The 13,292-nt window shown below is 43.0% G+C and overlaps 1 protein-coding gene across 2 annotated transcripts in view; it reads left to right on the top strand.

The window, feature by feature from the left end:
• Window positions 1–7,565: 7,565 nt before the first annotated feature.
• LOC129859801 (serine/threonine-protein kinase PAK 2-like) overlaps window positions 7,566–13,292 on the top strand; it is a 17,212-nt gene continuing 11,485 nt past the window's right edge. The window contains exon 1 of one of the 2 annotated variants that reach the window (XM_055929925.1): window positions 7,566–7,803. The gene's annotated coding sequence lies outside the window, so the exon portion shown is untranslated. Of the gene's footprint in view, window positions 7,804–11,137; window positions 11,229–13,292 lie in introns of those variants that run through there. The other variant, XM_055929926.1, reaches the window with a different exon arrangement.

Below are 13,292 nucleotides of genomic sequence, written 5' to 3'. Positions count from 1 at the left end.
ACTTTAATAATGTTTACATACTGTTTTACCCATTTCATATGTATATACTGTATTCTAGTCAAGTCTATCCTATTTAACTATTGCTGTACATATACTATTCTATCCACGTATTCTTCAGATATACTACATATTCTATCCATATACTGTGCATAATGTCTATACATCCCATCACACACATATATATAGATATACACACACACAGTACCAGTCAAAAGTTTGGACACACCTACTCATTCCAGGGTTTTTCTTTGAAGACATCAAAACTATGAAATAACACATGGAATCGGCAAGCGGTACCGGAGCGCCAAGTCTAGGACCAAAAGGCTCCTTAACAGCTTCTACCCCCACCCCCAAGCCACAAGACTGCTGAACAATCAATCAAATGGCCTCCCAGACTATTTACAATGACCCCCCCCAATTGTTTTGTACACTGTTACTACAATTTGTTTATTATCTATGCATAATTACTTCACCCATACCTAAATGTACAAATGACCTCTAACCTGTACCCCCGCACACTGACTCGGTACCGGTACCCCCTGTATATAGCCTCGTTATTTTATTGTGTTACTTTTTATTATTTTTTACTTTAGTTTATTTGGTAAACATTTTCTTAACTTCTTGAACTGCACTGTATCTTAAGGGCTTGGAAGTAAGCATTTTACGGAAAGGTCTACATGTGTTGTATTCGGCGCATGTGACAAAGTTTGATTTGATATGGAATCATGTAGTAACCAAAAAAGTGTTTAACAAATCAAAATATATTTTATATTTGGGATTCTGCCATTTTTGGTTACTACATGATTCCATATGTGTTATTTCATAGTTTTGATGTCTACACTATTATTCTACAATGTAGAAAATAGTACAAATACAAACCCTTGAATGAGTAGATGTGGTCAAAAGTTTTTGAAAACTAAAATTATGAAATAACACATATGGAATCATGTAGGAACAAAAAACTGTTAAACAAATCAACAGTTATTTTATATTTGAGATTCTTCAAAGTAGCCACCCTTTGCCTTGATGACAGCTTTGCACACGCTTAGCATTCTCCCAACCAGCTGCATGAGGTCATCACCTGGAATGCAGGTTAATTTGTGGAATTTCTTTCCTTCTTAATGCGTTTGAGCCAATCAGTTGTGTGACAAGGTAGGGTTGGTATACAGAAGATAGCCCTATTTGGTAAAAGACTAAGTCCATATTATGGCAAGAACAGCTCAAATAAGCAAAGAGAAACGACAGTCCATCATTACTTTAAGACAAAGTTCAGTCAATACGGAACATTTCAAGAACTTTGAAAGTTTCTTCAAGTGGAGTTGCAAAAACCATCAAGCGCTATGATGAAACTGGCTCTCATGAGGACCGCCACAGGAAAGGAAGACCCAGAGTTACTGCTGTAGCAGAGGATAAGTTCATTAGAGTTACCAGCCTCAGAAATTGCAGCCCAAATAAATGCTTCACAGAGTTCAAGTAACAGACACATCTCAACATCATCTGTTCAGAAGAGACTGTGTGAATCAGGACTTCATGGTCTAATTACTGCAAAGAAACCGACACCAATAATAATGAGAGGCTTGCTTAGGCCAAGAAACACGAGTAATGGACATTAGAATGGTGGAAATCTGTCTAATGCTGTATCAGATTATCTGGCCTCCACAATCACCCGACCTTAATCCAATTGAGATGGTTTGGGGTGAGTTGGACCACAGAGTGAAGGAAAAGCAGCCAAGTAGTGCTCAGCATATGTGGGAGCTCCTTCAATACTGTTTCCAGGTGAAGCTGGTTGAGAGAATGCCAATAGTGTGCAAAGCTGTAATCAAGGCAAAGGGTGGCTACATTGAAGAATCTCAAATATAAAATATATTTTGATTTGAGCTGAAAACTGTTGTGCTAATTAAAGAAGCAATAAAACTGTCCGCCTTTAGACTAGTTGAGTATCTGGAGGCCATTTTGAGCCTGTAATCGAACCCACAAATGCTGATGCTCTAGATACTCAACTAGTCTAAAGTTGTATTGCTTCTTTAACCGTCACAACAGTTTTCAGCTGTGCTAACATAATTGCAAAAGGGTTTTCTAATGATCAATTAGCCTTTTAAAATGATCAACTTGGATTAGCTAACACAACGTGCCATTGGAACACAGCAGTGATGGTTGCTGATAATGGGCCTCTGTACGCCTATGTAGATATTCCATTACAAATCAGCCGTTTCCAGCTACAACAGTCATTTACAACATTAACAATGTCTACACTGTACTTCTGATCAATTTGATAATATTTTAATGGACAATTATTATTTATTTTTTTTAAAAACAAGGACATTTCTAAGTTACCCCAAACTTTTGAGCGGTAGTGTATATTAAGAAATATATTAAGAAATATACAAATATTAGGATGAGCAATGTCGGAGTCTGGAGTATGCTTGTCGGAGTCTGAAGTATAGATATATTTATACTCCGGACTCCGACACTGATCGTCCTAATATTTCTATATTAATTAATTAATTAATTAATTAAATGAATGTTGTTTTTTTTGTGTGTGTGTCAAATCGTCAGTTGGCAACCTATTCCTTATGGGATTAATTGACACATAATCAAACAGTACAATAATTCACTGTGGTAATTAAATGATCATTCTTCTTCCGGTGTTCTCTGCATTGCACATCGCATAAAGAGTGAAAAAAATGCAAGGTAAAAATCAGTACATAATAGTAATTAAGGTTATCCAAACAATAATTATATCCCTAGAGCAATAAAATAATATACATGCATACATACACACTGTATACAGTGGGGAGAATAAGTATTTGATACACTGCCGATTTTGCAGGTTTTCCTACTTACAAAGCATGTAGAGGTCTGTAATTTTTATCATAGGTACACTTCAACTGTGAGAGACGGAATCTAAAACAAAAATCCAGAAAATCACATTGTATGATTTTTAAGTAATTCATTTGCATTTTATTGCATGACATAAGTATTTGATACATCAGAAAAGCAGAACTTAATATTTGGTACAGAAACCTTTGTTTGAAATTACAGAGATCATACGTTTCCTGTAGTTCTTGACCAGGTTTGCACACACTGCAGCAGGGATTTTGGCCCACTCCTCCATACAGACGTTCTCCAGATCCTTCATGTTTCGGGGCTGTCGCTGGGCAATACGGACTTTCAGCTCCCTCCAAAGATTTTCTATTGGGTTCAGGTCTGGAGACTGGCTAGGCCACTCCAGGACCTTGAGATGCTTCTTACGGAGCCCCTCCTTAGTTGCCCTGGCTGTGTGTTTCAGGTCGTTGTCATGCTGGAAGACCCAGCCACGACCCATCTTCAATGCTCTTACTGAGGGAAGGAGGTTGTTGGCCAAGATCTCGTGATACATGGCCCCATCCATCCTCCCCTCAATACGGTGCAGACATACATAATATATACAGATAAATTAATACAGAAAATAAGAAACAGAAGCCATTTGAACCCAGTCTGGCACAAAGATTCGATTAACGTGGGAGACATAAGCCTATACACAATCTAAATACATACGTGCCATTTACCACATAGAAGCTAAATATTTTTACAATTTAATTATAGGTAGCCCTTTTTCTTTTATTCCAGGCTTTATCTAAATATTCCGCAAACAGAAATACACAATGGACAGAAAAACATTTCAGTTTCTCCTCATCGCTCAGCCACATAATGCCAGGGTATATCTGGTGGTCTGTCTCCTCATGGCTTAGCCACATAATGCCAGGGTATATCTGGTGGTCTGTCTCCTCATGGCTCAGCCACATAATGCCAGGGTATATCTGGTGGTCTGTCTCCTCATCGCTCAGCCACATAATGCCAGTGTCACGCCCTGACCATAGATTGCTGTGTATGTTTCTATTTTTTGTTTGGTCAGGGTGTGATGTGGGTGGGCACTCTATGTTTGTTTGTCTATGTTTTCTATTTCTATTGTGTTTGGCCTGGTATGGTTCCCAATCAGAGGCAGCTGTCAATCGTTGTCTCTGATAGAGAACCATACTTAGGTAGCCTGTTTTCCCACTTTTAGTTGTGGGTGGTTATTTTCTGTTTAGTGTTTTTGTTGCACCTTTCAGAACTGTTCGTTTTGTCGGATTGTTGTTTTTGTTCGAGTGTTCATCTTTATTAAAAGTATTACGAATACTTATCACGCTGCACTTTGGTCTTCTTCTCCTTCTCCCGACGACAATCGTGACAGCCAGGGTATATCTGGTGGTCTGTCTCCTCATGGCTCAGCCACATAATGCCAGGGTATATCTGGTGGTGTGTCTCCTCATGGCTCAGCCACATAATGCCAGGGTATTTCTGGTGGTCTGTCTCTTCATGTCTCAGCCACATAATGCCAGGGTATATCTGGTGGTCTGTCTCCTCATCGCTCAGCCACATAATGCCAGGGTATATTTGGTGGTCTGTCTCCTCATGGCTCAGCCACATAATGCCAGGGTATATCTGGTGGTGTGTCTCCTCATGGCTCAGCCACATAATGCCAGGGTATATCTGGTCTCCTCATGGCTCAGCCACATAATGCCAGGGTATTTCTGGTGGTCTGTCTCTTCATGTCTCAGCCACATAATGCCAGGGTATATCTGGTGGTCTGTCTCCTCATCGCTCAGCCACATAATGCCAGGGTATATTTGGTGGTCTGTCTCCTCATGGCTCAGCCACATGATGCTAGGGTATATCTGGTGGTCTGTCTCCTCATCGCTCAGCCACATAATGCCAGGGTATATCTGGTGGTCTGTCTCCTCATCGCTCAGCCACATGATGCCAAGGTATATCTGGTGGTCTGTCTCCTCATGGCTCAGTCACATAATGCCAGGGTATATCTGGTGGTCTGTCTCCTCATGGCTCAGCCACATAATGCCAGGGTATATCTGGTGGTCTGTCTCCTCATCGCTCAGCCACATAATGCCAGGGTATATCTGGTGGTCTGTCTCTTCATGTCTCAGCCACATAATGCCAGGGTATATCTGGTGGTCTGTCTCCTCATCACTCAGCCACATAATGCCAGGGTATATCTGGTGGTCTGTCTCCTCATCACTCAGCCACATAATGCCAGGGTATTATTATTCCAGCATGAAGCACTTGAGGCAACTCACATTGCTTTTGTGTGGGTGTTTTTGCATGTGTTCACACCACACTGTGCATATATTTACTAGTGTACTTTATGTGAAATTGTATTAGAGATGCATTAAAAGCGCATTAAGTGGCCATCGAAGGGAATTTACTAGCGTACATGTTTACCATATCCCCGTGAAGGCACTCAGACATGACATTTTCACACTTTTTATTTCTCGAGTGTGATCTGCTTATAGGCAACTCATGCTGTTCTGTTATTGTACATTTAATCTGTTCTATGATTGTATTTTACATTTCATCTTTTTTTTTATTATTTGGTCTGTCTCTTCATGTCTCAGCCACATAATGCCAGGGTATATCTGGTGGTCTGTCTCCTCATCACTCAGCCACATAATGCCAGGGTATATCTGGTGGTCTGTCTCTTCATGGCTCAGCCACATAATGCCAGGGTATATCTGGTGGTCTGTCTCCTCATCACTCAGCCACATAATGCCAGGGTATATCTGGTGGTCTGTCTCTTCATGGCTCAGCCACATAATGCCAGGGTATATCTGGTGGTCTGTCTCCTCATCACTCAGCCACATAATGCCAGGGTATATCTGGTGGTCTGTCTCTTCATGGCTCAGCCACATAATGCCAGGGTATATCTGGTGGTCTGTCTCCTCATCACTCAGCCACATAATGCCAGGGTATATCTGGTGGTCTGTCTCTTCATGGCTCAGCCACATAATGCCAGGGTATATCTGGTGGTCTGTCTCCTCAAGGCTCAGCCACATAATGCCAGGGTATATCTGGTGGTCTGTCTCTTCATGGCTCAGCCACATAATGCCAGGGTATATCTGGTCTCTTCATGGCTCAGCCACATAATGCCAGGGTATATCTGGTGGTCTGTCTCTTCATGGCTCAGCCACATAATGCCAGGGTATATCTGGTGTGCTTTCTGGAATAAGAGCAAGGATATATCGTGGTAGAAAGGGCAATAGAGGATAAAATGAGTTTCATTCTCTATTTCTTCAAGGTCACAATAGTTACATCATCTTTCCTCTTCCATTTCACCACAATACCGACCTGTTTCAAAACGCAGAGGCAATATCCCTGATCTTACCTATATTTCTTATTTCCATTCTTTTACTTTTAGATTTGTGTGTTTAGTTGTTTATTGTTAGATATTACTGCACTGTTGGAGATAGGAACACAAGCATTTAGGTCCATATGCAATAACATCTGCTAAATATGTGCATGCAAACAATAACATTTGATTTGATTTATGATCATATATTTAGACTAATTCAAACTGTTGTAGTTTTGGTCTCTTCATCAAATATTTGGCAGCTGTCAATAAGAACATGTTTTTGCTTGCATATATTCAAATAGGCTACCTTCAAATATTATTTGGTTTTCTGTGAGGTAGGCCTATTCAAAATACTTTCAAATATTATACATTTTTCTGAGACCTGTATTTGAATATCAAAGATAATATACTTAACAGCAATCTAAACTCAACATGCAACAATTTCAAAGATTTTACTGAGTTACAGTTCATATAAAGAAATCAATCAATAGAAATAAATAAACTAGGCCCTAATCTATGGATTTTACATGACTTGGCAAGGGTGCAGCAATGAGTGGGCCTGCGAGGGCATAGACCCACTCACATACTGCCAAATTCTCTAAAATGACATTGGAGGTGGCTTATGGTAGAGAAATTAACATTTAATTCTCTGGTAACAGCTCTGGTGGACGTTCCTGCAGTCAGCATGCCAATTGCACGCTCCCTCAAAACTTGAGACATCTGTGGTGTTGTGTGACAAAACTGCACATTTTAGAGTGGCCTTTTTTCTTGTCCCCAGCACCTGTGTAATGTTCATGCTGTTTAATCAGCTTCTTGATATGCCACACCTGTCAGGTGGATGGATTATCTCGGCAAAGAAGAAATGCTCACTAACAGGGATGTAAACAAATTTGTGCAAATAAATGAGCAAAATAAGCTTTTTGTGCAAATGGAACATTTCTGGGATCTTTTATTTCAGCTCATGAAACATGGGACCAACACTTTTTACATTTTATATTTATGTTCAATATAGTTGGGTTTTATTTGAAACACTATATAAACTATATTAGACTACCTCGAATATTTGAAAAGTTTAATTTTTTACTAAACTACAAAATGCAACTATTTTCAGCCCAGGCCTGCTCTGTTTAGCTTTATCAATGTTGTTGGCACTTAGGATATAAAGAAATGGTAACAACAAACCTGCGTTTAACTCAGATGTAGTCTTTAGATTGGATATGTGTATTTCGATACTCTAAAGCTCTTGTAGGAAATTGAACGGAAAATGCAAAGAACATTTTCAAAATCAATGTACAGACAGAAAAAGGCCACCGCCACACAGTTTTAAAAACCCGCTCACCCGGCGCGCTGGCGTGGAAACTAAATCGAGTGTACCGTTCTGTCTGGGCTTGGTCTGTGGTTCGTTCCGTTTCCGCCCTGTCATCCTGGCTTTTCTCCGGTCCTCGGGGCCCAATTCCAGAAGAGCAGCTAAACAAGTGAAAACAGTTTATTAACTAAACTGAAGACAGTTTATTAGCTCAAATCTGAATTAAATCACAGCGCCAGATCAGTGTACCGCGGAGACAAAGAGAGGAGGAGGGGCGGGGTTTCAGGAGTTTTACATGAGACGAGATATTGCTTCCTAGTTAAGCTTACTGGTGAGTAAAAGGCGCACATTACAACATGGCTAGGCTATCCAGCTATCTGCTTAAACTAGCCGTACTATCGGACTTTTGTTAGTTAGCTACTGATAATCACTAGTGAACGTAACATAATATTGCATTTCACATGGTTATAAACATTTTATTACAGTTGATATAGTGCACCCATTTTTTTTATATAGTGGACATACACCCACCTATCATAGCCTGGCTGTAACCCTATCATTAAAGGCCTAGTGGACATATTACACCCAGCCTCCCATCCATATAGCTACTTTTATAGTGGAGATATCACATCCACCTATTATATAGCCTGGCTATAAACATATTATATTATTATAGTGGAGATATCACATAAACCTATTATATAGCCTGGCTATAAACCTATTATTATTGTGGAGATATCACATCCACCTATTATATAGCCTGGCTATAAACATATTATTATAGTGAAGATATCACATCCACCTATTATATAGCCTGGCTATAAACATATTATTAAAGCCCTAGTAGAATATTGCACCCATTCACATGCATTTGTTATTACAGTTGGAAAACTGTACAAAGCCCAAGGCTGTCTGTGTGCATCACATGTAGCCTACCACTCTCTGTGTGCATCACATGTAGCCTGCCACTGTCTGTGTGCATCACATGTAGCCTACCACTGTCTGTGTGCATCACATGTAGCCTACCACTCTCTGTGTGCATCACATGTAGCTTACCACTCTCTGTGTGCATCACATGTAGCCTACCACTCTCTGTGTGCATCACATGTAGCCTACCACTCTCTGTGTGCATCACATGTAGCTTACCATTGTAAGTGGAATTCTGACATGTGTTCTGAGGTGTGATGTGTGCTGGAATGAATGAATACAGGATGAATGGATTGTCTACTCTGTGTAGCATGGCATGGAGGTGTCTGTGTGTGTGTCCTGTACAGTCAGCTATTTCCTTTTATAGACGTTGAACACAAAAGGCTGTTTCACTCTACTTCCTGTAAACAACGTTGACTATGTTTGCTTCCTGCTTCTGTCTGATTCGTCAGTTTGGCCCTTGTGACCCTCAGGGCCTCTAGGAGTTCCAGGATGAGGAAGTGGGTTTCCCCTAGAAACAAAGAGGAGAGAGTAGAATGTAACGGAGAGAGTAGAATGTAACGGAGAGAGCAGAATGTAACGGAGAGAGTAGAATGTAACAGAGAGAGTAGAATGTAACGGAGAGAGCAGAATGTAGCGGAGAGAGTAGAATGTAACGGAGAGAGCAGAATGTAACGGAGAGAATAGAATGTAACGGAGAGAGCAGAATGTAACGGAGAGAGCAGAATGTAACGGAGAGAGAGAATGTAACGGAGAGAGCAGAATGTAACGGAGAGAGTAGAATGTAACGGAGAGAGCAGAATGTAACGGAGAGAATAGAATGTAACGGAGAGAGCAGAATGTAACGGAGAGAGCAGAATGTAACGGAGAGAGCAGAATGTAACGGAGAGAGTAGAATGTAACGGAGAGAGCAGAATGTAACGGAGAGAGCAGAATGTAACGGAGAGAGTAGAATGTAACGGAGAGAGCAGAATGTAACGGAGAGGGCAGAATGTAACGGAGAGGGCAGAATGTAACGGAGAGGGCAGAATGTAACGGAGAGGGCAGAATGTAGCGGAGAGAGTAGAATGTAACGGAGAGGGCAGAATGTAACGGAGAGGGCAGAATGTAACGGAGAGAGTAGAATGTAACGGAGAGGGCAGAATGTAACGGAGAGGGCAGAATGTAACGGAGAGAGCAGAATGTAACGGAGAGAGCAGAATGTAACGGAGAGAGCAGAATGTAACGGAGAGGGCAGAATGTAACGGAGAGGGCAGAATGTAACGGAGAGAGCAGAATGTAACGGAGAGAGCAGAATGTAACGGAGAGAGCAGAATGTAACGGAGAGAGCAGAATGTAACGGAGAGAGCAGAATGTAACGGAGAGAGCAGAATGTAACGGAGAGAGCAGAATGTAACGGAGAGAGCAGAATGTAACGGAGAGAGCAGAATGTAACGGAGAGAGCAGAATGTAACGTAGAGAGCAGAATGTAATGGAGAGGGCAGAATGTAACGGAGAGAGCAGAATGTAACGGAGAGAGCAGAATGTAACGGAGAGGGCAGAATGTAACGGAGAGAGCAGAATGTAACGGAGAGAGCAGAATGTAACAGAGAGAGCAGACCTACAATATATAAACAGAGGGTGGGTTCAGATTCCCTCTCCTATCCTGGAAGTCTGCACTTGTTCAAAGTGTTCAAAGTTCACTCCCCCTTATGGATATAAAAACATTAGATTGTCTGGGACGAAGCAATATGGTGACAATTCCCTGCAGCCTATCAGAGGGCGTGATGGTGATATTTATTTGTTTCTGTGGCCTAAGGGAAGTGCCTCTGCCTCTGATTTACCCAATCCCAGGCCTGGAGCTATGGAACACACACACACACACACACACACACACACACACACACACACACACACACACACACACACACACACACACACACACACACACACACACACACACACACACACACACACACACACACACACACACACACACACACACACACACCAAACCCAAGCCATGGAGCAATGGAATTCCTAGGGAACGAGTCCCAGCCTGGATAGCTCCCATTATTATCTCTGACACACACACACACACACACACACAAACACACACTGCCTGACACGTTGCCAGGCTGGGCTGGGTAGGACTGGAGCAGGGCGTAACCATGGAGATGAACAAGAACTGCTGGGCATGATAGAACTGGCTGTGTCTGAGACCGCTGTGGAATGAGACTGCCTGTTATAACATGACCTGGAGAGAGAGAGAGCGAGAGAGAGAGAGGAATAGAGAGATGGGGGGAAAGAGAAAGAAAGAAAGAGACCAAGATAGACAGGGACTGAGAGAGACAGGGACTGAGAGAGACAGGGACCGAGATAGACAGGGACCGAGATAGACAGGGACCGAGAGAGACAGGGACCGAGAGAGACAGGGACCGAGAGAGACAGGGACCGAGAGAGACAGGGACCGAGATAGACAGGGACCGAGATAGACAGGGACCGAGAGAGACAGGGACCGAGAGAGACAGGGACCGAGAGAGACAGGGACCGAGAGAGACAGGAATCGAGAGAGACAGGGACCGAGAGAGACAGGGACCGAGATAGACAGGGACCGAGAGAGACAGGGACCGAGATAGACAGGGACCGAGAGAGACAGGGACCAAGAGAGACAGGGACCGAGAGAGACAGGAACTGAGAGAGACAGGAACTGAGAGAGACAGGGACCGAGAGAGACAGGGACCGAGAGAGACTGAGAGAGTAATAAGGTGCACACACGGATATTACAAGCTAAAGTAAAGCTGTTGTTGACCTACTCGTCTGAAAAGCACAGGGGAGAGGACAGAAAGGGTAAGTAGGAGGGAGAGGGGTGAGGAAAGGGGGAGAGGCTGGGGACAGCTAATGTAGTTGTTGATGTCTGGATTAGAGGTCGACTGATTATGATTTTTCAACGCCGATACCGATTATTGGAGGACAAAAAAGCCGATACCGATTAATCGGCCGATTTATTTTAAAAAAAGAACATGTTTTATGTATATATATATATATATATATCATACACACACACACATTTTTGTAATAATGACAATTGCAACAATACTGAATGAACAATGAACACTTTTATTTTAACTTAATACACTGCTCAAAAAAATAAAGGGAACACTTAAATAACACATTGTAACTCCAAGTCAATCACACTTCTGTGAAATCAAACTGTCCACTTAGGAAGCAACACTGATTGACAATAAATTTCACATGCTGTTGTGCAAATGGAATAGACAAAAGGTGGAAATTATAGGCAATTAGCAAGACACCCCCCAAAACAGGAGTGATTCTGCAGGTGGTGACCACAGACCACTTCTCAGTTCCTATGCTTCCTGGCTGATGCTTTGGTCACTTTTGAATGCTGGCGGTGCTCTCACTCTAGTGGTAGCATGAGACGGAGTCTACAACCCACACAAGTGGCTCAGGTACTGCAGTTCATCCAGGATGGCACATCAATGCGAACTGTGGCAAAAAGGTTTGCTGTGTCTGTCAGCGTAGTGTCCAGAGCATGGATGCCCTACCAGGAGACAGGCCAGTACATCAGGAGACGTGGAGGAGGCCGTAGGAGGGCAACAACCCAGCAGCAGGACCGCTACCTCCGCCTTTGTGCAAGGAGGTGCACTGCCAGCGCCCTGCAAAATGACCTCCAGCAGGCCACAAATGTGCATGTGTCTGCTCAAACGGTCAGAAACAGACTCAATGAGGGTGGTATGAGGGCCCGACGTCCACAGTTGGGGGTTGTGCTTACAGCCCAACACCGTGCAGGACGTTTGGCATTTGCCAGGGAACACCAAGTTTGGCAAATTCGCCACTGGCGCCCTGTGCTCTTCACAGATGAAAGCAGGTTCACACTGAGCACATGAGCACATGTGACAGACATGACAGAGCCTGGAGACGCCGTGGAGAACGTTCTGCTGCCTGCAACATCCTCCAGCATGACCGGTTTGGCGATGGGTTAGTCATGGTGTGGGGTGGCATTTCTTTGTGGGGCCGCACAGCCCTCCATGTGGTCGCCAGAGGTAGCCTGACTGCCATTAGGTACCGAGATGAGATCCTCAGACCCCTTGTGAGACCATATGCTGACACATGCACATTTGTGGCCTGCTGGAGGTCATTTTGCAGGGCTCTGGCAGTGCACCTCCTTGCACTAAGGCGGAGGTACCGGTCCTGCTGCTGGGTTGTTGCCCTCCTACGGCCTCCTCCACGTCTCCTGATGTACTGGCCTGTCTCCTGGTAGGGCCTCCATGCTCTGGACACTACGCTGACAGACACAGCAAACCTTTTTGCCACAGCTCGCATTGATGTGCCATCCTGGATGAACTGCACTACCTGAGCCACTTGTGTGGGTTGAAGACTCCGTCTCATGCTACCACTAGAGTGAGAGCACCGCCAGCATTCAAAAGTGACCAAAACATCAGCCAGGAAGCATAGGAACTGAGAAGTGGTCTGTGGTCACCACCTGCAGAATCACTCCTGTTTTGGGGGGTGTCTTGCTAATTGCCTATAATTTCCACCTTTTGTCTATTCCATTTGCACAACAGCATGTGAAATTTATTGTCAATCAGTGTTGCTTCCTAAGTGGACAGTTTGATTTCACAGAAGTGTGATTGACTTGGAGTTACATTGTGTTGTTTAAGTGTTCCCTTTATTCCCCAAATATTCCTGTTACATTGCACAACCTTCAATGTTATGTCATAATTACGTAAAATTCTGGCAAATTAGTTCGCAAAGAGCCAGGCGGCCCAAACTGTTGCGTATACCCTGACTCTGCGTGCAATGAACGCAAGAGAAATAACACAATTTCACCTGGTTGATATTGCCTGCTAACCTGGATTTATTTTAGCTAAATATGCAAGTGTCACGTTCCTG

Source organism: Salvelinus fontinalis, chromosome 7, assembly GCF_029448725.1.
Source record: "Salvelinus fontinalis isolate EN_2023a chromosome 7, ASM2944872v1, whole genome shotgun sequence".
Lineage (NCBI taxonomy): Eukaryota > Metazoa > Chordata > Actinopteri > Salmoniformes > Salmonidae > Salvelinus > Salvelinus fontinalis.
Note: the sequence above shows the minus strand (reverse complement) of the source record. Positions and strands in the feature narration are given on the sequence as shown.